The sequence below is a fragment of the Falco peregrinus genome, unplaced genomic scaffold (genome assembly GCF_023634155.1).
Source record: "Falco peregrinus isolate bFalPer1 unplaced genomic scaffold, bFalPer1.pri scaffold_29, whole genome shotgun sequence".
NCBI lineage: Eukaryota > Metazoa > Chordata > Aves > Falconiformes > Falconidae > Falco > Falco peregrinus.
Genome location: NW_026599598.1, coordinates 153,236 through 177,976, shown reverse-complemented (window position 1 = coordinate 177,976; position 24,741 = coordinate 153,236). Strand labels below are relative to the sequence as shown.

The 24,741-nt window shown below is 42.8% G+C and overlaps 1 pseudogene; it reads left to right on the top strand.

Moving 5' to 3' along the window:
• The window catches only part of LOC114012114 (ankyrin repeat domain-containing protein 26-like), a 50,479-nt pseudogene that overhangs the window by 5,283 nt on the left and 20,455 nt on the right, over positions 1 to 24,741 (top strand).

Here is a 24,741-nt window from a genome sequence, read left to right as displayed (position 1 = left end):
AACTTCTTGTACTTTACATCTCAGGCCCTACAGTGGGAAGTTCTATCCTTTCTGTTTTTTTTTTAAGGGTGTTACATCAGAACTTTGTGGCAAATGGGCAGCAGACAGCGTTCAAACACAGTTTATTACTCCTTTTTAAAATATGTCGTGAAATATGAGCAAAACGTGAGATATTTTTCCGAGTTCACTTTTCCCAGGTAGGGGAATTTAGTTTAGAGCCAAACTTTGTTCCTTTGACTTAGGACTAGTTATTTTGATCTAGTCAGCGATGTGTAAAGTTTCTTGATAGACTGAAGGAAGATGCGGAGGTTTTTATATTTTATTTTATTTTTGGAAAGGGCTTGGTACAGGTAGTTTAATCAACAAAATGTTGCTTTTACCCAAACAGCACTCTGTGGCTGCCTCCTGTGCACATAGATAATTGCTGTGGTACCACATTGTGATGACTGGCAGGCCTGGGTTATTTTAAAATATGTGGCTTGAAGAATAATACTGTTGTGTGATTCCAAAATTAATATGCCCTCAGGGAAATATGGGTTCTTGAACCAAGTAATTTGCTCAGTTCCTTGAAGACAGTAATACTACTAGCATAAGTCCACAACGTTATGGGAAATCCTCACTTGAAGAGGCATAGGAAGTGTGAAGAGCATATTTATGTGGGTTAAGGACTTGGGAGGAGAAAGAGTGTGCTGTGTTCTCAAACTGTTTATAGTAGGGCTTGTTTTTCTTGAGTAGTACGAATCTTTTTCTCCTTGTGCTCAGTTTCCTGGAAAATGACCCCGGCCTGTTGAGTGAGAGGGATTAGTAGCATGCAGGGAACGCTTAGTGGCATTGATTCTGCAGTCTCTTGCTTGCACACACAAAGCGCAGGTCCTGCATCATGAGTCCCTTTGACAGGCTGCAGTAAAAGCTTTGAAGCCCCTGTTAGAGGAGAAGCTCAACTGATCGTGGGACAACGGAGGAATACCCACTTTGAATTCTTTGTTTTAATCTTGCTCTTCATTCCTGTTTTTCTGGGATCTTCAATGTAGTCCTTCCTCCTTTTGCTGCTACTTTTGCACTTGTTGAACATTGTTCAAAATATTCGCCTCTAGTGAGCAAGTCGGTACATTTAAGAAGTTGGCTCATGCTTATTTGAGTGTTTACTTTTTGTCAGAACATGAACCTTTTTGTTGATTACAGACAGACTGGCAAAAACCTCCAAATGAATGGCTTCCACCTCTAGCATATCGAATGACAGACTTTTCAGATTTGAAGTTGGAATTTCTTTGGCAAAAAGTAATTATGTATTTTTTCTAAAAGCGAGGGTTCAGATTTCTAGTATGTCTTCAGTGGCAGCTTTTTTTAGCTGCTGCACTGCGTATTGGTGTGTTGTTCCTACAGAAACCATTGGTTTTTCATCATAGAGCTCTTGGAAAAGAAACGAGTGCTTCAGTGTGCTTTTTATCTGCTGTATCACCTTTTAAGAAAACTGAGAAATGGAGAAGGAATGAGAAACAATCTTGAGGTCCTTTTTTAACTCTTACATGTGTATTTTTGATAGGAGTCCTCTTGCCACATCCATTCCGTGTATTTGTGGTAACATCAATATAAGCAGGACGCCCTGTTGCTCTGAGGCAAATGTTACGGCCTTGTCACACAGACATTTGGTGTTGGGTAGCTGCAATAACAGAACCACACCATTCATTGATATAAAAAATAACATTTTACTAAGTAGGATGGGTAGAGCGGGTGGATGGTGATTTGTATTCTAAAGCTTCTGTTCCACAGCACATAGACACGCGTACACACACAAGCACACATGCATGACACTCACAGCAGTCAGTGCACCCGTTTTGGTCCAGTTGTGGCCTGCCCTATAGCCCTGGGGGAACAGGGTATTCACTCCGACTGCTTGTCAAGCCTGCGTTCTGGCTGGTGGCGTAGCTTCTCTACGTGAGCAGTTCAGCATGGTCAAATCAATATATGCAGGGCTTTTACCTTCAAACTGAGGTAGGAGGGGGCTGTGTCTGCATCAGGCACCATCTGACACAACTGGCTAGCATATCTCCAAAGTTTGTTGGCACCTACAGATTTTTGGGATGCTTAGACGGAGGGATTTTACGTGTGCCGTACGTATAAAACACTCTACAAATATGAAGGAATTGCATTGGCAGTCAGTGCTGGGCAAGGACTAGTCAAGCTGAGAGAAATGCAAAGTTGGCAGTACAGTAAACTGCCACGAATCTGTTTCAGTGTTTCAAAATATTGGAATATAGGTATTCTACAATGGAGCAAGTAAATTAAGTTACAGTGTTTGACACTGCCCCTTAAGAGTAGAGTTCTGTAGGTTGTGATAGGTTTGGCTTCTACTTCTTGTAACTGTAGAGTAGGCTGATGGTCACAGTACATTCTCCCATTGCTATAGCTTTGTTAATGTACTGGTTATGTTTTCCAAATTTCGGGGGATTCACATTTATTCTGGTGCCCTTGTTTGGTCTGTCCTTGACACGCCTTTCCCTAAATGGATATAGGAATGCCACAATCTCCTAGCCAGACATCAAGAACGGGAAAACCAAAGAAAGGTATTCTATACAGTAGCATTTCAACTATGGAACATGCTGTGTGATGTACAAATACTAACACACCTGTGATGTTTATTATCTTGGAGGTCTCTATTCTGATGGTTTTGGTTTTATAAATTAGGTTTGAGAGCAGGCTTTGGGTGCTTTTTGTTTGCGTGTTTTGCACGGGTCCTTAATTACTGAATTGAGTGATTGCTTTGTGTCATTAGTGATAGTAAATAATATTAAAAAAAAATATATATGCTCTTCTGTTACTCCAAAATGAAAATGGACTTCAATTAAAGTAGAAACAAGTGATCCCTAGATACTACTTTTCTAGATCCCGTTTCTACAGTAGGGCATCAAGATCTGTCTGAAAACTAGCTCATAAACTTTCTCTCTTGCTTTTTTAAAGGAGAATGGGAACTGGGTTTGATCCTTGCTTAAAGTTACTATCCATGGAAAGCAAAAGTTCAGATAACTTACTCAACATGATATGCCCTTTGTTTTCTTTTCCGTTTAATGATTTTGTCTAAGACCTCGGTTTGGCTGTCATCATACAACTTTATGGAAGGCCACCAATCTCCTCTTTATAAGCAACTTCATTTTGTGATGATAGTTAACGAGAACTAATTATCGAGGACTTGAGGAATGCTGAAATAGATACGATGTGGAGGCTCTGTTTGTTTTTTTCCTTTCTGTCCTGGGAATTGAAGAGGCCTTTTATTTCATCTTAGGTGTTGATAATTGAGAGGTTTTCGCACTCTTCAGGCTGGATTCCTAGAGTTCAGGTTTCTTTAGTACATCGGTGGTGTGCTAGAGTGCGCTATGGTTGAGTTTGCAACATGTGCATCTGGGCCACGCTGCCGTTCAGAGGGATCTTGACAAGCTGGGTAAATGGGCTGTCAGGCCTGTCTTAACAGAATTCAGCAAGGGCAGATGCCAAGTCCTGCACATGGAAAGGAACAACCATTTGCTACAGCACGTGCTGGAGCTGCCTGGCTGGAGAGCTGCTTTGCTGGGAATAGCCAGAGGGTCTTGGCAGAAAGTGAGCTGAGAATGAGCCAGCAGGGTGCCCTGCCGGCTGAGAGGGTTAACGGTGTCCTGGGCTGTATGAAGAGCAGCATAGCCAGGAGACTGAGGGAGGGGATTGTACACCGCTTCTTGGCAGTCCCTGGGTTGTGTCCAGCTCCCTGGGTATAATTTTGAGCCCCCAGTGCAAGAGAGAGTGGTCTTTCATCCGTGAGCGAGTTCAGTGGAGGGCCATCAAGCTTTGCCAGGAGCAGGACTCCTTGCCTTTGGGGGAGAGACTGGGGGAACCGGGCTTGTTCAGTCTAGAGAAGAGATGACTTTGAAGGGGACCCAGCAGCAGCTTCCAGTACGTGTGAGGAGAAGACAGAGACAGGTGCCTCCCAGTGGTGTGTCACATGAAGCAAAGGTACAAGAGGCATAAATGGAAAGAAGAGAATTTCTAACGGAATGTGGGCAGCTTCACCATGGTGAGAACAGTAAAGCAGAGAGGTTGTGCAGTCTCCCTCCTTGAATGGTTCAAGATCAGACTGGATAAAGCTCTATGCAGCCTCATCTGACCTCAGAGCCGAGCCTGCTTTGAGGAGGCGGTTGGCTGAGAGACTTGCCGAGGTCCCTTGTGACCTGATTGATCCTGTGATCCTATGTGCCAGTTGCTGTCTTAACATGGATGAAAGCTTGGAGTGTAGTATAGAGTGCCCTGGGTACGCCTGTTTTGCCTGTTGAATACCCTTTTTGGTGCAGCGTAGAGAACTGCTGGGGATTCTTCTACGTGAGGATAAGCTTTAGATCTTGGTTATGCTTTTTGATGTTTCTTACCTTTTCAGGATAACGTGTAAGTGGGTAGAGCACCAGCTAGTATAGTATATAAACCAGTAAAATCTCTGTCAACAGGGTGTGCTTGTGTGTGCAGTATGAGTACTTCAGCAGTTCATTTATTTACCGTCTTGCTAAAGCACCAGTATTTTATAACTGTTTATTAACACAGCATATTCATGCTATGCTGGGCTTTTTTAGTTTAGAGGTAGTTCTTAAACTTTTAGGTATAAAAGTTCAAAGGATCTAAAACTCTAGTCTTTTTTGTTTTGTCAATTCAGTGTGGCTTGAAAAAGCAGTTGTTTGGAAATGCATGCATTCATTCATGCTGTCTTACGTTAAGTTGACTCCCCAAAGTTTCATTCTGTTATGACATGTAGAGTTGTCCAGGTTAAATGTTTGTATGTGCTGGTTAATTTTTAGCATGCCAAATCTAATTTCAACATGTCAATTCGTGTTTGAACAGCAATAGACGGCTTGTCGCAAGGAGACTCAATCGGGTAAGACTTTAAACATACCCAGCACATACCTGAGGAATGATTGGAGAGACACGGTACTCATTTTGCTTTACTTTTTAAGAAGCTTGGAGAAAGAGGGGAGCGATGTCAGTTGGCATACTTCTGAGGAAGAACTCGATTTTACTCCCAAGGTACGGTGTATTTACAGTAAATGTCCTATAAAAATAAGTGATCTGAAGGCAAGTTTTCTGGGGGATTGAAAGAAACTACAGTTCTAGCCAATATTGTTTTCTCCTTAGAAGCACTCTCTGACCTGCCAGCCTTTCTTCTGCTGTGAGTTTTTCCTAAAAGACCTGTAGCTGTGGCAGATCATGCAGTAGATTTGTGGTTTGAGGCAAAAGAGCAATAGGCGACGAGATAAATCGCCACAGTTTTATTTGTTCTTGGTCATTTGAGTCAGATTTTAAGTTTATAAGTTACTAATATAACCTGTTCTGTTCTTCCCCAAACACTGTTAATGTTTCCTGTAAATTTCGTGATAGAATCCTAACCGATAAAGGGCACTTTTTAATGAAGATGTACTGAAATCCTTCATCACCTAGTTCTCCTTTCCTCCTCATCAGGTTACTCAAGAGTGCTCAGCCGATGAGTTACTCAAATGGGTCATCTTTTTTTCTTCTATTGAGATGGCATTCTGTGCTTGCATGCAATCTCACACTGCATGTTTTCCCTCCTTTTTTTGAATGCTTAGGTAGTATTCGTTTTGTCAGCTACAAGCTCTCAGGCCTGCTTTTTTTGCTAGTGTTCTGAAGCATTATTAACTTCTGCAGTGATGTCTGGAGCATCTGTTCTGTTGCTCTGGGATTCTGCAGCGATGAGGAAGCAGTGTTCTAGTTCAACCTACTCTAATACTGGAGGTGCAAGCATGTTCAGTTTTAACATGATTTCATTTTCTTGCACCGATTTAAATACAAATTATGCATTTTTTGGCATGTTTTTGAAATTTCAGGATATTCTGGTAAGTGTACTTGCAGGGACTAATTAATGCATTAAACCTAGGGTTCTTAACAGTTACTTCCCTTGTGCACACTTGCAGGTAAGCATCCAGAAGCTGCGATCTTAAATATAACTGAGTTTTACTGAAGTACTACAAATATTAAACCCAGATTTTTCAAACTGCTATGCATGTAACCATAGTTTTGGAAACAATTTTCAGAAGGGTGCCTGCATGGTATTTTGGGGGTGAAATACTCACTGAATTGCATATGTGAGGAGTGTTTTTGTAGTTAGAAGTATAGGATGGAGCCAGCACCTGACCGCTGTCGAAAGGACAGCCTGATTACATTTAGTGTTCAAGGTTTGATGTGACCAAAGGATTTGTTGTTGTCGTTAGTGTTCTAAAAGAAAATAATCATTTATTTACAGAAGCTGCAGAAGCCAAATTTGACATTGTTAATGAATGTTTCCCAGCAGTTCAGGAAAAACAGTAAGCTATTTGGAAAAGATTGCATAGTATACTAATATATAAAAGTAGATTTGCTAAGTAGTTTTTTAAACAATTCTTTTCCTATAGTAAATGAGAAAAGTAGCACTTTGAAAACACAGCACTTAGGCATTTCAGAAAAAACAAGTCATGTTGTTAAAATGCAGGTATTAATCCCCTCCTAAGCCTTTGTCCCTGGCGAAGTCCTTCCTCCATCCTGCCCATCCTTGACTTGGTTCCTTTTCCAGACATTCCCAGATTACTCCGTTAATCTGGTAACATGCCTGTTGCCATTCCCATAACTCCTTTTGTTGTTTTGACATAAGTGCCATGTCTCCAAAGACGGTGAATAATGAAGTATCTTGCAAGTCGGTACCAAAGCAAACTGTCTTTCAGAATCTAAATAATTTGCAAGATAAACAAGAAAGCTGGAACAAGAAAAGCATGATTCAGGCAAAGTTTCACAGAAATGATGACTCCCTTTTTGCAGAATCTAAGATGACAAACTGGAAAAAAGAGACACCTCAGCTTCTCTCAGATAGTTGTGGTCTTAAGGAGAAAAAGTCAAGCTTCAGTAATGGCTTTGAAAGTGATAATAGTTCTTTGTCAGCAGGAAAAAGCCCAAGGCTTGAAAGTCAAAGACCAAACTCTGTCTGTCTTGAACAAGTGGATGATGAAGATACAGAAGAAGAGCAATGTGAAGTAGATAATAAAGTCTGTGAAGCACTGAAACAAGAAAGTGAACACTTGTGCTTGAATAGGCATGACGAAAATGTAAGAGCAGCGTTTCACTCAGGCACCAAAGTAAGTTATATAAGGTTGATTCAATCACAAAGGTATTTTCTAAGGGTGATAAAGGTAAGAACCAAAAGGTAAACTGGATTTCTGTTAATATTTCACGTATATCCATCTTTTGATCATCCTTTTTTTATAATAGAAAATGCCTTTACTCCTAACCAAAGCAGTTTCTTAGGTATAAGAATAATATTGGGCAGTATTTTCAATGGTTTTTTTTATTGGTTGCAGTGGTTTTGCAGGAAAACAAATAGGCAGTATAATTTTTCTGAAATAAATTAATTTTTTTCTCAGTTGTATGTACAGTTTTTATCTGTCAAGATTTATTGCCATTTAGTAAAATACCTGGTGTGATGGCTGAAAATGAGGAACCAAAAAGTTTGAGTCAGATTGAGAGCAGGAAGTTAGTGATTTTCCTGGAGCAAAGTAGAGGAAAAGGAGCGTGTTCCAAAACAATGTAACTGAAATGAAAGCTAGAGTTAGGCTGACAGGAAGAATTGCTTCTCAGGAGCTTTGCAGAGCCAGGGCTAATGACTTAGGGCTAATGTCATTGCTGTCTCCTCAGAGATTCCCAGAAAAACTGAAGGCCTTGTAAAACAAAGCTCAACAAAGTTTCCCTGTTGTCTTACACAGGAGAAGCATTTTTAAAGTTGTTGTCGATGGGTGGCTAAGAAGGTGCTTGTTTCTGCTATTTCCAGCTGTTTGGTCAATCTCTTTTAGGAAAAATCACCTGAACAGGAAGAAGAGGAGAAGGAGCAGGAAAAGGAAGACGCTGGTGAAGAGCTACAAACTGCAGTTGTTGAGGGTGTGAAAAACTCTATTTGTAATGATAGCCATCAAGTCCACAGTGCTTCCAAAGACAACACTGGTGAGAGAAGTGAGTTAGTGAATACTGCTCCCAGTTCTTCCTCTATAAATATTAATGCACAGTAAATGAACTGAAATGGTGATTGACTTCTGAAACAGTAAGTCTTTCCCTTGCCTGTGAACCCTAGTGGGCATTGGCAAGGAGGAAAGTAGCTTTTGTTCCTTATCATTCGTTCCTGAAGAACAAATTGTGGCCTTGGATTCCAAACGATGCTAAATGGAGCAGGTGTCATTCTTGGTTTTGTTGCTGTGTTCTCCCTGAAGCGATCAGAACAAAATGCACAGTTGAAAAAGAGGAGGATTAGAGTGTCTTGGTGTGACAGTAGTATTGCCCTTTCTGGCCCGTGCTGTCAGACTGAAAAGTTGTGATTGCTCTTGGCTGAAGCCTGGGAAAGATTTGAGTCAATCTGAGAGAAAGCTGTTCTGTTCCAGTGCCTCACCTTGTCCAGTTTTAAAACGTAGAAAGTCTCTCCAGTGCCACGCTTGAGTGTGCTTGAAAGCATTGCCCCGTCAGTCAGGGCTGAGCACTCTGGTGCTCACCTCAGGTCTTGGAGCAGGAGGAGAAGGCACACTTTCCACTCTCTGTCTCCAGAGAGTAGAGTGGTGTGGTAGGTGTTACCAGAGCGTGTGTAGCTGCTGATCAAATGCTACAGAGCGGGCCTGGCAGAACCTGCTGTATTCCAGGTGTTGTGCCTATACATGCTCTTCTGTCTGTGCATTTTAGCATAAGCCTGCGTTTGGCACAGTGTAAGTAGTCCTAGCTGAGGCTGGAACCAGCAGTTCCCCTCTGCTAGGACGGGTGCCCTCACTGGTCTCTAGCTCCTTTCCCGTTTTTTGTGCGCATGTCTCCACGAGAGCGAATCCTGAATCAGTTTTACCTAACGGACTAGCTTAAAACAGAGAAATGAAGATAGTTTAATCTGGCCAGGAACCTACTGAGACTGAGCCTTGCGTGTGTCTAGTAGAGAAGAGACTGGGATGTTAGCCCCTGAGACAGAGACAAGTTGTGTGTTTGGGGTGAGTTTTTGGGCTGTGAGCCTCTCCTCTTTTTAAATGGCAATGCTTAGGTGTCTACCTTCTGGGAAGGTGCAGGGTAAAAACTGCTAGTCAAGGAAGATCTTTTCTGGTAGTGCTACAAAAGGAGCATTGTTTCTTGGTGATTTTAGCATGAAGATGTGTCGGGTGGTGTTTCTATGGTACTTCTTGCACAGTGGATGGTGGTAGTCAATGGCAATTTCTGGAGCTGTGGACTGGAGAGCAGGTGACCTAAACTCCGTATGCCACAGGGCTGCAGCGTGCTGGAGCCTTTTCCTGAGTGTGACCCAAACACGTCTTCAGTGCTGCTTGTAGCTGTGTCAGCTGTTGTGCATAGCCATCTTCTGCTGGAGAGGAGGCAAGAGAGGTGGCGATCTAAAGGAAATACCATGATGTTGTGTGCTGGGTGTGAAGAAACCCTTGAATAACACTCACTCCTTAGTTTGTCCTCAGCAACAGAACCGCTGTGCACCTTTTGGGCGCAGGGGTGATGGGGAAAAGCAGAGTGAAATAGAAGGGCTCAGTGTCTCCCCTCTTCCTGCATTTGTAGGTGCCCTGACAGCAGTGGGAGCAGAGGAAGAGGAAGATGCTGAATCTCCCTGGGATTCTGAGGTATTTCCTGTGAAGGAGACCAGGGTTCCCAGTGGTGGGGGTGGGGAGTGAGATCCAGAAGCACTCGGAGCTTGGGCCCGGCCGCGGCTGAGGCTTATTTCCTCTCTTCCTGGTTCTGCTGTATGTTTGTAACTGGGGGCCCTTGAAATACTTGTGCTGTGTGCTAGCTGTTCAGCGAGGCTTGGGATGCTGGTAGGTCGAGCTAATGATTTGGGTCTCATGGCAACTGGCCCTTGCAGTTGGGTTTCTAGTACAGTATTGCGGCAGTGAAGTTTCTTGCTGCTTAAAATACTCTTGAGCTCCTCACGGGGGCTGGCGGGATTGTTGCTTTTTCACCACACAACTCTGTTCCGCTGACGTGTTCAGTGGTTGCCCTTAGGGTCTGCAGCCTAGATGATTAGCTGCTTCGGAAAAGAGCCTTTCTACCGTTTTGGCCCTTTTTGAAAGTAATGCTCAACAGAGATACCACACGTGCTGGCTGTGTTGGCCCTTTTAGTTCTTCCTGTCTGTGGTAATGGGTTAGAAGAAAACGAGCAGAGTCTGTAGCTTACCCCCTCTGACTTTTCTTGTGAGGAAGAAGGAACTCTTCCCCATCTCCTTCTTACAAATACAAGGCTAAAATATTATTGGGGGGGTTTAGGTAGCTTTGGTTTCTGTAAGCTTTGTCTTGCTCGTCTTTGTTCAGCCCGTGCAACTGGGAGTAGCAACGTGTTCGCTCCCCACTGCAGGATGTGTGCCTGGGGAACATCAGCACAAATTTGAGTGTCGGGTGCCAGTTCAGTCCGAAAGTTGGGTCCCCCCCAGACCTGCAGTTACAACCCACAGCTCGAGTTACCGTGTTAATTCTCTCTTGCGGCTGTGCAGTTTGCCAACGTGACAGAATAGTTTAGATGAGTTGTGAGGTTTTTGCCTAAGATCTGAAAACACACAAGTCTGCTGTGATTTTCCAATAGACTGTGTCTTGACGTGCCCTTTCCAAGGGGCTTATCAAAGGCTTTTGTGATTCCATGCTGTGCAAGTTGGCTTAGCAGGAACATTTTGCGTAGAAATGAGTTGAGAATTTGTACCGATGCTCACGCCCGTGTTTTATGTTACACAGACGGATTCTGAAAGCCCGGAGGAAGGATCACCTGGTGTGTTGCTTCCAGCTGCAGACAGACACGGAGCACGCTCGCGGATTGTTTCAGGGGAGCGCCAGACTGGTAACTTCCTGGTGGACTAAATGTTTGTCTGTAAACACGTATAGGCTGAAGTGAGCTGTTATCGATGTCTGCCTTAGGAATGCGCTTACGGTGTGGGTGCGCGCTATAGCAATGAAGTGCTTAGTATTTGTTAATTAACACCAGCTCCCACGGCGCTTGCTGGCAAGTTTGTAAAGGAAGTTACCTTGTTTGCATGATGTGTGTTCTTTGGATGTGTTTTTATTTTTTTGGATTCAGGTTCTTGTGGCATAGTGATGAAAGTGTATGTGGTTTAGGGCTGACCTGTCTGAACACCTAAACATCCTTGGATGATGATGTAGCAGGAGAAAGCTATGATCTGGCCAAGCATTTTTTCCCCCCGCCTTAATTTTTTTTTATACCTTTCTGTTATGCTTTGCCTAGGAGCTAAAATGTGAGTTCAGGGTTTCTGCCTGTACTTTGTGATGCTGTCTCTTGAGCATCTGGAGTGTAGAATGGCAGGGAAGTTTTGCTGTTGGGGTAGAACTCTCATCTGAAGGATTTCTTTTTTACTAGATGGTCAGTCCTGCTTGTAGTGTAAGTACAATAGAATAGCTGAAGAAGCTAATCCAGTAAGCTGGAAGCAAAACTTTAAAAGCTCCTGGGAGTTTGTAAATCTACTTGTCGAGTAGTTGTCATGAAAGTCTGCTTTGTATGAATCTACTAAGATGAGTTTAAAATCAGTGTAAAAAGGGGATAAAAGGTGATTATGATAATCTTGCTAAGGTATTTCCATACTGCTAGACCACCAAGTTTCCTGAAATCAAATGCTGTTTGTTTTTTAATTATTTTTTTAAATACAAAAGTTTTGCTATGGAGCCATTCTTAATAACGTTCCATACACTTCTTTCATGAGAGGACTCAAACTGTAAGATGGCTAAAGCAGAGGACCTGAAAAATATAGGTGGGCCAGTAGATTGTGTGGGTTTGTAAGTGATTTAATGTTGGAAAAGAATCTTAAAAAAAATGAAACTATTTGGAACTGTGCTATAAATGCAGATTACAACCAATTGTCATTTGGGTTTTTTCTTTTCTTGCAAGCTGAACCAGAACAACCTGATAAGAACTAGTTTGATTCTTCCTCATTGAATGATGTGTATGAGATTTCTATGTCTGCACCCATGTTTTCTCTGTCCTATCGATGGAAAGGAAAATATCCCTCAACATCAGGGTCATAGAGCTGTTATTTTATATAATTCGTAGTGTTCTTTTATGATAATTCATTACAGCAGACCAGCGTTGGCTTTTGAAATAATCTTTGTAGAAAGCAGGATTCAGCTCCTCCAAATAAGTATTTTGATCTTGTTTTGTTAACAAGCAAATCCTTATTGCTTCCTATGGATTGTCCTAGTTCTGTGAGTATTATTTCTTAAATCCAAGGTGCATGATGGGAAGCATGCACTGTCCCTTTCTTGTATACCGATACCAATGCTGGAGGATAAGGTAAATTGAGTGTTAAGTATCGCAGTCTCGATGAAATAATGCTTGCAACTAATACTTAGTTGTAGAAACTACTGATGTTGAATGGAGTAAAAAGTTTATAAATTAAATAAAAATTGAATAAAATAACACTTTCTGAAACATTTTTCACTTCCAGGCTTTTTGGAGAAACCCAACAATTCCCAGGTAAGTATTTGTTCATGTCAGACTGACTGCTTGTTCTGCTCATTAAATATTATGGAGTTACTTTAAGTGTGATTGATTTTTTTTTTTTTTTTTTTTTTTTTTTTGTCATTGGATTGTCTTTCATAGCTGAAGGCCCCTGAATCTGTTTTGGAAAGGAGTGAAACCTCTCCTAACAAAAAGCAACAGAAATCAGGTAATGTTCACTTCATGTGGCTCTGGGTTTAGCTTCATAATCTTTCTAGACAGGAGTATTTATTAAGGCATCTGATTTGTTTTGCAGATCTTTTGGAGGAATTCGGCTTAGGAGATGCAGAAGATGTTGAAGGTATTCATAACAATCTCTTTGTAGTGTTCTTTTATGGACAGACCCATTGTACTTGCAATTTTCTTTCTAATATTAAATTAATGGCTCTAGCAAGGCATCCCGGGAGCAGGTGGTCTACTGAAATATACCTCGGTGTATGTGTTTGCTCCCTCCTCTCGTCTGCTTTTCCGCACTGTCCATACCCTTCCATGATGTACGCTTCCTACACCGTACTTGCTGTCATTTCCCCTTTTCAGGCAGTCCTGAAGTTTGCTTCTCTTTCAGTTTCTCAACCCCCCCCTTCCTGCCTTTCCTGGGTCTCTGAGCATGTGCTGTGGCTGATTCCAGGCTAGGGATCTGTAGGCTAGGCTGTCCAGGAGCTGCAGGTGAGCCACAAAGGGTAATTCTTGGGCTCGTGCCGTAGCTGTAGTTTTCAGGAATTATTACTTGCCTGGCTTTTCTCTACCTGCCTGGCAGTTGTTTTGAATGATGTACAAACACGTTCCTCCGAGGCTTCCCTCTCTTGTTTCATGGAAAATGACCAGCAGGCTCAGAGGCAGGGGAAGGAAGTGAGGAAGAGAGACAAGACGGGAGGAAATGAGTGTCAGCGTGTTTCAGGAATTCTCTTTTCTTCGGAAACAAGGCCAAAGTTGAAGCGGCTAGCTGGTCGGCTATGTATTGGAGAGAGGATATGTAACCTGAATGGGTTTTTAATGTCTTTGTTCTCATGTTTATCAATTTGCATATTTGATGATTTGTGTTGTATTTTGTATTAATCACACTTGTTAATCAGATGAGAAACAATTTGCCACTCAGGTTTTAGAGTTTCTACAATTGGCTATTGACAATATAAACCAGAGAGAGGTGAACAGATATGTAGACAAGTAAGTGGACTTGTAACTTCTAAGTATAGAATACAAATAGTTCCAAGTTCTTTGGCATCTTCGCTTTAGGGGAAGAAAGAAAAAAAGTATTGTTGATCTTTTGACAATAATAGAGGTGCAGCTTCTCTCTAGAAGTATGTCCCTCCTTCTCCTCTCGCTCTTCTCCCTTTCATGTGTTTGCAATGGGTAAGCAACAGGTCCCCTTTTGCCCTTTATTTTGCACTGACGGTGTTCTGGTAAGACACACAGATATTGTTAGAGGTTGTTCAGTTAAAACGTGAGTTTTGGTTATGTCTGTATTCCACAGTAATGTGGAGTGTAGCCCCATAATGGACCAGTACGTTACAATTTTACAAACACAGAAAGGAAAGGTTGCCTTTTCATGGCTCGTTTCATGTCAGCTGTTTTTCCTGTGTGGCTTTATTCATTTGCGTCATGCTGGTTTTTACCCATATGTTATCTTGAAGGTCAGGTGCTAAGAAGTAGATGTAAAAATTTCTTTCTTTCAAACATTTTATGTTGGGATTTGGGTTTAAGCAATTTAGATTGCTTCAGCAAAGCATCCTGATTCCTGCAGCACAAATATTTCTGACTCTAAAGGGCTTGAATGCCATCCGTGACAACTTTATTTGATAAATCTGGAGAACAGGTACAGTATCTTGCATAATTAAATATCCAATGAGAGTTGGAATTTCCCATTCTATTTACTTTGTTACTGACTCATAGGAATACATTCTTAAAATTATTTTTGAGTCAAAATAGCGGTGTTCTCATGTTTTCTGTATAGCAAAGTAGGTGCTGTCCACTGTAATCTGCAAAAAGTCGTTATGTACATTATGTACAATTTATGAAGAGGGAAGTCTCAGAACAGAGTGGAGAGGTAAAGACTAAGTGGAAAGAACGGCGATGACTAGAAGTCATCTTTCAGTGCTAGCTAGAGAGCAGACAGAGTAAAAGGTGGGGGAATGACAGGCAAAAATACTGGAATCTGGTTTACCCTGTGAATTTTTTATATACATTTTTTTGAATGACGGGCTCTTCAGAAGCCTTGGAGTAGGGTTCTACCAGTGTTTTAACTGAGAATTTCTCCCTGTGCTAAAAGTGAAGAACTCTTGACGATGAGGAGTCATCCTCTTTCACAGTGTTGACAGAAGCCAGTAACACAGAAAATAGACTCGTGAATTACTGCTCCAAGAAAAGAAGAAATTTTACTTGCAACAGCTAATGGGAGGAGTCCTTAGCTTTTTAGTTGATGTTTTTTGAGTTATTTTTCCAGTGGTTGGAAAAATAATTACTGACTAGAGTTACTGACGCGATGAGAACGGGGATTTTGCAGGTAAGAGAACACTGTAGCCTTTCACCTTTCCTGCTTCTTCCTTGTTCTGTACCCATCATACAGAAATGTCAAGATTGATTAAACCCTATGGAAAAGGGTTCTTAGGGGCTCCAATGTTATCAAAATCTTACCTCAAAAGGGAGACATCAGACTCAAATAGCTGCTGCTGAAATCTTTCCTGTTGACTGTGATGGGCAAGGCTGAACAGGAGTTAGGGTTGCTTTTCATTCTAGCAGCATGGTGCCTAATTTGAAAGTGACTGCACTCTGAAACAGAATCCAAAAGACGAAGACGCCTACGTACTCTGAACAGAGAATGTGACTTGCAGCCTTAGAAGGGCAGTACAAAACTCTGGGTGCTCGCAGGTCTGCTTTTATCCAGTTTTCAGGCAGATACAGTTGAGCAGAAAAGCTTATTCGGTCTGTGTTGTGCAGACCGGAGAGGTGTCACAGCTCTCCTGCATCCACAAAATATTGAAGTCTATCTTCTAAGCAAAATTGTGGTGCCTGTGTTACATGATGGGGGTGATGGCGCATATCAAATTGTATGGTAGGAAGCTGCCTGCTTTTTGCTGTTTGTGACCTGAGTGAACATTGGTGAAGTGACAGAAGAAATCTGGTAAGCGTACCTTCATGGAAGCAGAGTAGGAGCAGCCCCGTCTGTCTGACCGACTGACCACCCGCTGCTGTACTTGGGTGGAGAGGCTTCTAGGAGTAGCACGTAGACAATGAAAGTTTGTAAAAGGAGTCACCTACAGGAGAAAATGCCAAGAGTGAGGTTGGCCTTGTGACTCATAAATAGCGGGCCCTTTTGTATTTTTGTGATTTTATCTATGTTCTTCCTGTCTTGCTCGCTTTTCTTGTGGGAAGAATGTTGTGTCCCTCTCCAGCAGCGAAGCTTTGTGTATTGAAAGGCTGTTAGGTAGAAGCCATAGGATGATGGAGCAGGAAAGGAGATGCAGAGTGATTAAGGTGAAAAGAATCCATCTCTGGTTTTAGATGCCACACTTGACCTGCTGGGACTTGTTTCTTTCTGAATACTTGTTCCTTCAAAATGTTCCGTGTGCCTTCCACACAAACAATACAATGAGTTGCTGCTTCTAAATTGTGTCTGGAACTATCTGGAGTCCAGTTCTCAGATATAACAGAGATTCAAGGTAGGCACCCCAGAATGGGGAGCCCAGACTGAGTGAGTGACTGCTTCCGAGGAGTTTGTGACCTGTCCAGTATTACGTAGAAATTCTGAGAGAGGAAAGGATGGAATCCAGTTTTCAACGGTAAAAACATCCGGATCGTGGGTGATTTCTCCACATTTCACAAGCCTGTCTTTCATTCAGCGGCCCGTCCATGTCTTCTGGGACAGATGGGGCAGCAGTTTGACTGAAATACTCTGCCTAGATCCATGTCTAGAGACAGATTTGTGTCGTGCAAGGAATAAAGCTGGGGTCTTCAAGATTTCAAGCCTGTGGCTTTGTTGTTCGTGATTTTCTGTGCGCAACACATAGGGAAACTGAAATTGCGGGAGGAATACTGTGTGGCGCACAGTGTGTCAGAGATACAGAGGTGTATATCTGCGTATGAGAGAGAGTTGTTGTGCATGTTTAAGAAACAGGAATGGCCTCTTTGTGACAATGTGTAGTGATTTTCAGCACATTTCCCTTATACATTAAAAGGTAGAATGCCTTGGAAGAAAGGAATTCACCCAGATGCATCTTAAATCTGTGTTACGATAATTTTCTCTCGGAGTGCACAAATTTGAGGGGATTTATTTTATGTTAAGATTTTTGTCACAAGTAGGATGATTCAAGATGCACTCTAGGTGTAAATAAGTAGTATTAAGTCGTGCTGGTTATAAAAATGTGTGGTTTTTCACTGCAGGTGAGAACTCAGGATCTACCTTTCATATGTCATCATCAGCTGAAAAAGACAACGTGAAGGATGCCATTGAATATTATGGGGTGCAGGTATGTAAGCCCAAATATTTTGGATTGCAGTCTGATTCAGTAAGTTGTATTATACACTAAGGTAAAGAAAACTTACCAGTCTGTGAATAATGCTGAAGGGAGAGTCCTGTAGGTGAAGGCTGCGTTACAGTCTGAAGGAAAGTTGGATACAGTCGTCTTATGGTGGGGTAAAGTCCTTGTCACTATGTCGGATGCTTGCTGTTATGCTGATTTGTTTTCAGTTGGTTTGCTTAAATTTTGAGGGGTGTTTTTCCTCTTGTGCACTGCTGAGAAACAAATGTGCGGCCACATGTGGGGTTTTTTTTTGCCTGTGCAAAATGCACATTCAAGTGAAGAGGGAGATTTGTCTCTAATATGCTGATCTGTTTGATGAAACATGCCGGTCTTCCTCTTTGTAAGACAAAGATCAAAGAGAGCACCTTGAAATGTGGTGACCTTTCTGAGGCTTCCCCAGCCTCTGCAAAATACGCTCTTGTTTGGCCACGTGAAGTGTTTGAAAAGGGTTTTCTCAGAGGGTATCCTAGAGGGGAATAAGGCAGGCGTCCCGCTTGTGTTGGGCGTGCGGGGCAGGGCTGCACAGAGGGGTCTGGCGTCCTCTGGAACACCCAAGGGACAGCGTAGCGAATGATTTCCACCCCACAGCCGGGCATCACGAGAGAGGGACGTGCCTAATTCTAGGAGGCAAAGCGCAGGACTTAAGCCTGTTGCAAGGTGTAGTAGTTGGCCAGTGAGCTTGGGAAGGGGGAGGGTGAGACAGGTGGTGTCTGGCTGAGGTGCTCCTTCCCTCTTGTGAGCGGAGGGGTCTTTGCCGCGGGAGAACAGGGCCTGGCTGACGAGAGGAGCGCGAGGAGCGTGACGGTCTCAGCCCGCTGGGACACCAAGGCTGCAGGCCCTGTTCAGAAGGCACTGTGAGGGGAAGGAGCGTGTGGGCAGGACTGTGACACGGGGCAGAAGCAGAAACAGAGCGTGGGGACAGGGACTTGAGGGGGCTGGGTAGGGTTAAGGCGTGGTGCGGTTTTCCTGCGAGCTTGGGTTCCTGATTCCCGGGATGAGGGCAGGAGCAGGCAGGTTTCCCTAATAAATCCTTTCCTTTGCACCTTGGAGTGGAATTTATTATTTCTGAAGCTTGGGTGAAGAAATAATCCTCCCTTAGCCAGTTCTCTGTGTGGTGAACGGTCAGAAGCTTGTCATGTTCATTCCCGTTGGGTTAGCTTAGGTGGCCGGGGACTGTGCAATGCCAGACGGTAGAGCGCGATGGAGGGAGGAGGGTGGGTGAGAAAAATGTTGGCAGTTTTAATGAAAAACGGTATTACAGCGATAAACCGTGAAAAATAAACATGCTCTGTGACAAGCGCCGGCAGTTACAGAAAGCCAGCAGGCTAAAAGGTAAAAGCAACCCTAATGCCTAGGCAAACCTAACCCAAGAAACTGTTGTCTCTGAGTCCTTCTCTTGTTAAGAAGATGGTGTGCAGTGAACCTTTCATTTAGCGTCCCTTGATTGTTCTTATAAAAATGGCTTTCAAAATGCCTTATTTCCATTATATGATGAGTTTGCAACAGAAGTTGCATAGATCAACTGTAATATTTTTTTCTTGATAATCTTTCTGTCTGTACCTGTTTACTTAAGGATAAATATATTTTAGAAACTATCAACTTGATAGAAAAAACAGCACATGAAAATCACACTGATAAGGCAGAAATTTCACAGCAGAAAATGAGGAATTGCCCAGTGCTGACAAGCAGTTCTAAGTCCAAAACCTTGGAAAGAAAGAGATGCAAGAATGTGGGTTGAAAATGAGAAGGGGGAATTGAAAACAAGTTTTAAAAACGTTACAGCAGAACTAAAGCAGCTGCTTGGTGAAATTAATGAAACTGGGAAAACTCCTTCCCTTGTGGAAGAAATGTCAGAAGATGGCTTCAGTGCCGAGTTGAAGAGTTCTCATGTTGTTTCATCTCATGCAACAGAATCAAGTAACAGCTTAGAAAGTAAAGGTGAATTTGGAGACATTAAACTTACGCTAGGTGGAAAAGTACCCAAAATGGAAACTGTAATCCGAGTCTTGGTGTCCTTTCTGGTCAAGATAACTGAAATGCAAACATGGAAGATACCTGGAGTACAGATGAAGAAGATTGCACGTATAATATGGATGATACGAAGGTGCCTCTAGCAAATGGAAGCAGTAGAAACGTAGTGGGAGGTCCTGAATACTCCCCGAGATACAGCTTAAAACCCAGTCTTTTGGATGACATTTCTAATATTATTCCTACAATAAGACAGTTTCTCCACGTGGTGAAAATGGACTTTTTGTAACAGAGAGGGAACTTGGAAAAGACTCTGGATTTAGTGATGTTTTTCCCAGGGACTGCTTTATCAACAAAACAGGAGAAGCAGAAATGGGAAGTCTTTTTGCAAATGCTCAGCAATCATACGTCATGCTGAAAAGGAATCTTGATGAAGAACTAAAACAAGATACGGGAAGATTAAAGGGTGAGGTAGGAATGCTGCAAATAGTATTCCTGGCTTTGGAGAAAGAGAAGGTACAGCTGCCAGAAGAGGTAGTTCACCTGCTGCTCTTTATTCTTTAATCTCGCTCTGGATCAAGGGTCCTGTTCACTTTAGCTATTCATCATTGAAGGAGGATGCTTCCTACAAATTGGGTTTTGTTCTAATGGAAATAGGTGACTGGTGAACAAAGGGAGCAGTGGAGAGTTGTCTTTTTCCCCATTTTTGGAAAACGGAATGCATTATTGCTCCAGTGTAACAGTAGGTGGCACTTGGTTCCAGTGCAAGTAGTTATCACTACATTGCCTTAAAAAGAAATCCATACAATTCCGTCTGTTCTGATTCTGAATCAAAGAATGAAAATAGCTTCTGAACAGGGTCTTGACTAATAATTCATGTGCTGTGATATCTGCATGGTGTGTCTTCATTGCCTTTCACTAAAATTCCTCTTCCCTGTGAAACCATTTGTGTTTGTGGGTTTGGGATCTTTTTTTTTCTTTCCTCCCCTTGTTCAGGGAGCAGTAGCCCAGTACAGTTCCACTTGATATTCTTTTCTGGCGGTGTTCCAACTGACATTGTGCAGTCCTCCTAACTCTTTGTCCATCAGTAATGCTTTCCCTTTTTTGTTGTTCTCATGTTTTAAGAGACGCCATTGTTTTCTTTCTAAGGGCTGTATTCTTGTTATCTTTAATCATGAGTGAATTCAAAGTACTTTCAATGACATAATATGCTTTGTAGTGTAATTTTGTGAAAATGCTTCTCTCATTTTATATTATTTCAGGGGTAAACCCTGAATTAATCAGTCTTGGATGTGGTGTTTCTGTCTTTTAGAAATACTAAGAAATACATGAAGCTTAACTTTCTTTTTATAGGTTGAGAAGGAAAAAAGCAAACGAAGAATTTCAAAAGTGCAGGCAGTGGCAAAACAGGAATGTCTTGGTAAATTAAATATACCATCAGACAACATCACTAATCGGCAAATGAAACAAAAGGTTACTGTAAGGAAGAATGACTGTTTGAAAATGGAGAATGAAAACACTCTAGAAGAAAAAGACAAAAAGAGTTTTTCATCTGAGGAGAGCTCAAAATTGATTAAAATGCCAATGAAATGGTAAGCTAAGGAAATAATCTCTAATTCTTATTTGTAGTACTACGTAAGTGTCTTAGGTTTTCTAATATTGTAGTAGTTGAAGTAGTTTCCTCAGTGGTGAAAGCCATAGTGAGTAGTCCACTGCTTCTCAAAAAGTGAAGAAAATGTCTTTTTAGAAAACACGACGCTCACGATATTCAAATTTATTGCCTGCTCTACAAAAAAGAAAAGGGGAAAAAAAATAAACCCCCCACCCAAATTGCTGTGTTTTCCTTGTCAATACTGAGGCAAAATGCATCTTCAAAACCAGAACTGAAGACTGGAAAAAGCAGTTATTTTTGTAGGAAATGGCCACCTAGAAAAGAAAAGTAGGAACTTGGGGTTTGCTGCTACTCCCTTTTCTAGGTGATTTTAGTGATCTCCGTGCAGTTGGTGTTTTCCTTTTCATTAAGTTAATATGCCCTTTGTCGGGAGAGGGGAAAAGATGATATTACCAAACCAATCTCAAAAGCCTAAAGAAGGCACACGTATTTTTATGTAAACCTAAAGCAGGAGTTTCTTCCTGTCTGTCCTTCAAAGGAATCTCTGCTCTAGATGCTTTCTGTAACGTGGATATTACGGGTATTCCAGCTTAACCTGGATCTAGCTCAGATTCCACGTGTCCCCCCCACTCCTAGGGGCAGGTGTTTTAAGTACTTGGGTATCTTCCACGATCTTTGCAGTCAAGTCTGTGTTTTTATAGTAGATATTTTTTGTCTCGGTCGTTTCTGGACATCATCTTATGTCTGTTTCACAGAGATATTTTTTGTAAGCCTACTCACTTGGTGATTTTTTTTTCCCCCCCCTTTCTGTTTAATGCAGTAAAATGGCCCTGAATGCCAAAGTTGCAAAGAAAAGTAGAAGGCAGCCTTCAAAGCAGAAGGCTCATCAGCCGATGAGCTCTTCCAGTGGCAATCATGGTCAAGTACGGGATGAGAGCACTTCCAGTGAAACATCTGAGGATGAAGGAAGGTATGCATATAAGGAATGCTGAAAACAAAAACTTACTTAATGATGTAAGTTGACCTAAGAGCTAGAGGCAAGTTTGGGTTTTTGTTGTGTGTTGAGGTTTTTTGTAAACCTGATGCATATGAAGATTCTTGTTCTTTCTTGTGACCACACTACCTGGTGCACTTTGTGTTGACAAACACTTTGCTTTTGTTTAGAGTGCTTTGAGCATGCTGGCCAAGTTAATGATAAGGTCACTGTGCACAAATTCTGATTAATTACATGAGTGTGTGCACAGGCATAGAAGTATTTTATGTGTTTAAAAAGGGCGAGGCGAGACTTACAGAAAAGCAACATCACTCTTTCACTGCAGGTGTCTCGGGATTTTTTGCCCTGCTCCCCGCTCCACCTTTTCTCTTGCAGCTGTGTACCCTCCTGACTTCTTGCCCACCCTGAACTTACTTGTGTGGGTTGTGGCAAAGTGAGAAAGAGAAGTTGTTGACACTGTTCAGCACTAGCTAAAAATCTGGTGTGTTATCAACGCCGTTTTGGTCAGAAATCTAACACACAGCGCTGTGTGGGCTGCTGTGAAGAAAATAAGCTGCATCCCAGCCAGACCCAGGACACCAGAGAATCCAAAATTACAGTTCTTTGACCTGTAGGAGAAGGATTCTCGGTACTGAAGAGAGCTAAACCCCTGGTGTTAAACAGGGAATGCACGTAACCGTATAGCTCCATGTCTGTAGCTGTAAGATTTCTGTCACTTTGTGTGAAGCTGAGAGAACAGTTATTTCAACTATTTGCTTAATATCTTGCGGAAAAAATAGCCTTCCAATAGACATAATAGTACACAATAATTGTTTCAGTCTTGATCTATATCTAGCGAAGTTACTATACTAGATTTTCATTTAATTCACTTCTGAAATGAAGTTTTCAAACAAACTTCAGGTATTATTCATACTGCAATGTAAGCATTCCAGTACTGAAATATATTTCTGTTTTCTAGACCTGCAGCAACAACTGGGAGTGAAAAGAGCAAGGTACTGTAAACTAAGTTCTTGATAAACAGTTTCTGTCAACTTTTAATCACGTAGATGGGAGCAGTGTTTATGTAGTGATCAACCAGATGTACGGATTGCTGCTGGTATGCAGCTTTATTGTATTTGAGACAAATCTGTGGGCTGTGAAGGAGAGAATGAATCATTCCTGCATTTGTAATGGTCTGTAATCCTAGACAGTGGAATTACAGAAAGTACTGTATTTTTTGTAGGTCAGCATACCAACGGAAGTAACTGATGACCCTGGTTTAACTCACTCATCTGACCCAACTTCAGAGGATGTGGAATTACGAACTTCAACCTACAAGGAGGCTATGCTGCTGTTAGAACAGCTTCGTGTGGATCATACGGGTATGTTTTCAAGTCACCGTCTTCAGCTGTTACAAGTTCCCCTTAAAACATGGTTTCTTTGTATGCATTCCTAAGTATTTTAGTTTCGTATTTTGATATAATATCTCTTTATGATTAGAGATCCCCCTCAAAAGCTGTGAGACTGTCACCTGACCTGAGACGTTGCCTGCATTACCAGCCGATGTGCCCTTATGTTATCATTGGTTCTCTGTCTAGTCAGAGCTGGAGAAGCAGCTTCTTGCAAAGTACAGTTCAGCTCCTTCTAATGGGGTCATCAAAAGTCAGCAAGAGCTTTTTCTTCTTTATATCCCCTTGATGTGGTTTAAGCCCAGCCACACCTAAACACCTAAGCACCACACAGCCACTCACTTGTTCACCCCAGTGGGGTGGGGGAGAGCATCGGAAAGGGAAAAGTGAGAAAACTCATGGGTCGGCATGAGGACAGTTTAATAGCAAAAGCAAAAGCCACGCACGCAAGCAAAGCAAAGCAAGGAATTCATCCAGCACGTCCCATGGGCAGGCGGGTGTTCAGCCATCTCCAGGACAGCAGGGCTCCGTCACGCATAACAAATACTTGGGAAGACAAAGTGCCGTCACTCTGGATGTCCCTCCCTTCCTTCGTCCTCCCCCAGCTTTATATGCTGAGCATGATGCCGCGTGGCATGGCACATCCCTTGGGTCAGCTGTCCCAGCTGTGTCCCGGCCCGGCTCCTTGCGTACCCCCAGCCTGCTGGCTGGTGGGGTGGGGTGAGGAGCAGAAAAGGCCTTGGCTCTGTGTGGGCGCTGCTGGGCCATAAGGAACACATCCCCGTGCTACCAACCCTGTTTGCGGCCCAACTGCAAAACATGGCCCCGTACCAGCGACTGCGAAGAAAATTAACACTATCCCAGCCACAACCAGCACACCCCTCAACAGCTAATGACAAAGAGTACAGCAAAATAATGGCTTTGCTTAAAAATAATAAATAAATACATGTATAACAGGAATCAAGATGCTTGCATATATGCACAAGGCATTATATAAACATAAGCATCACTTACTAGGGCTCTTAAACTATGCTAAAATTTCATTAGGCAAGTGTTAACCTTGGCTGAAGGCCAAACTCCCCCCCCAGTGCTGCCACTGCCCCTCCTTGACAAAATGGGGCGAAAAAGCTTGTGGGTCAGTGTGAAGGCAGGGCTGTCACTTCCCAGTGACTGTCACTGGCAAAACAGACTCCACCGATTAAAATACATTTGGATAGTGAGAAACAAAGACCCCAAACCTGAGAAGGACACGTCGGCACCCCCCCTGCTCAAGCTCTGCTGCGCTCCTTCCCTGCCACCTCCCCAGGCAGCGCGGGGAGGCTGCGGTCTGCAGTCGGGACGTAGCAGTTTCTCTCTGCTGCTCCGTCCTCGTCCCTTTTCCCTGCTCCAGTGTGAGTCCTCCCCCAGGCTGCAGTCCTTTGGGGAAAATCTCCTCCAGCCTGGGCCCTCCATGGGTCGCAGGTCCTTCGGGAAGGATCCGCCTGCTCTGGCACGGGGTCCTCCGCAGCACTGCGCTGTGGGTATCTGCTCCAGCATGGTTCTCTCCGGGGCTGCAGGGGAATCTCTGCTCTGGCACCTGGAGCAGCACCTCTCCCTCCTCCTTCGCTGACCTGGGTGTTCGTTTGCGGGGCTGGTTTTCACATGCTTTTCCCCTTCTCTGCCCGTTTCGCCCTTTCCTGCATTTGTTTTTCCTGAGGTGCTGCCAGCACGGCTGAGAGGCTCAGCTGTGCCCTGCGGTGGGTCCATCGAAACCG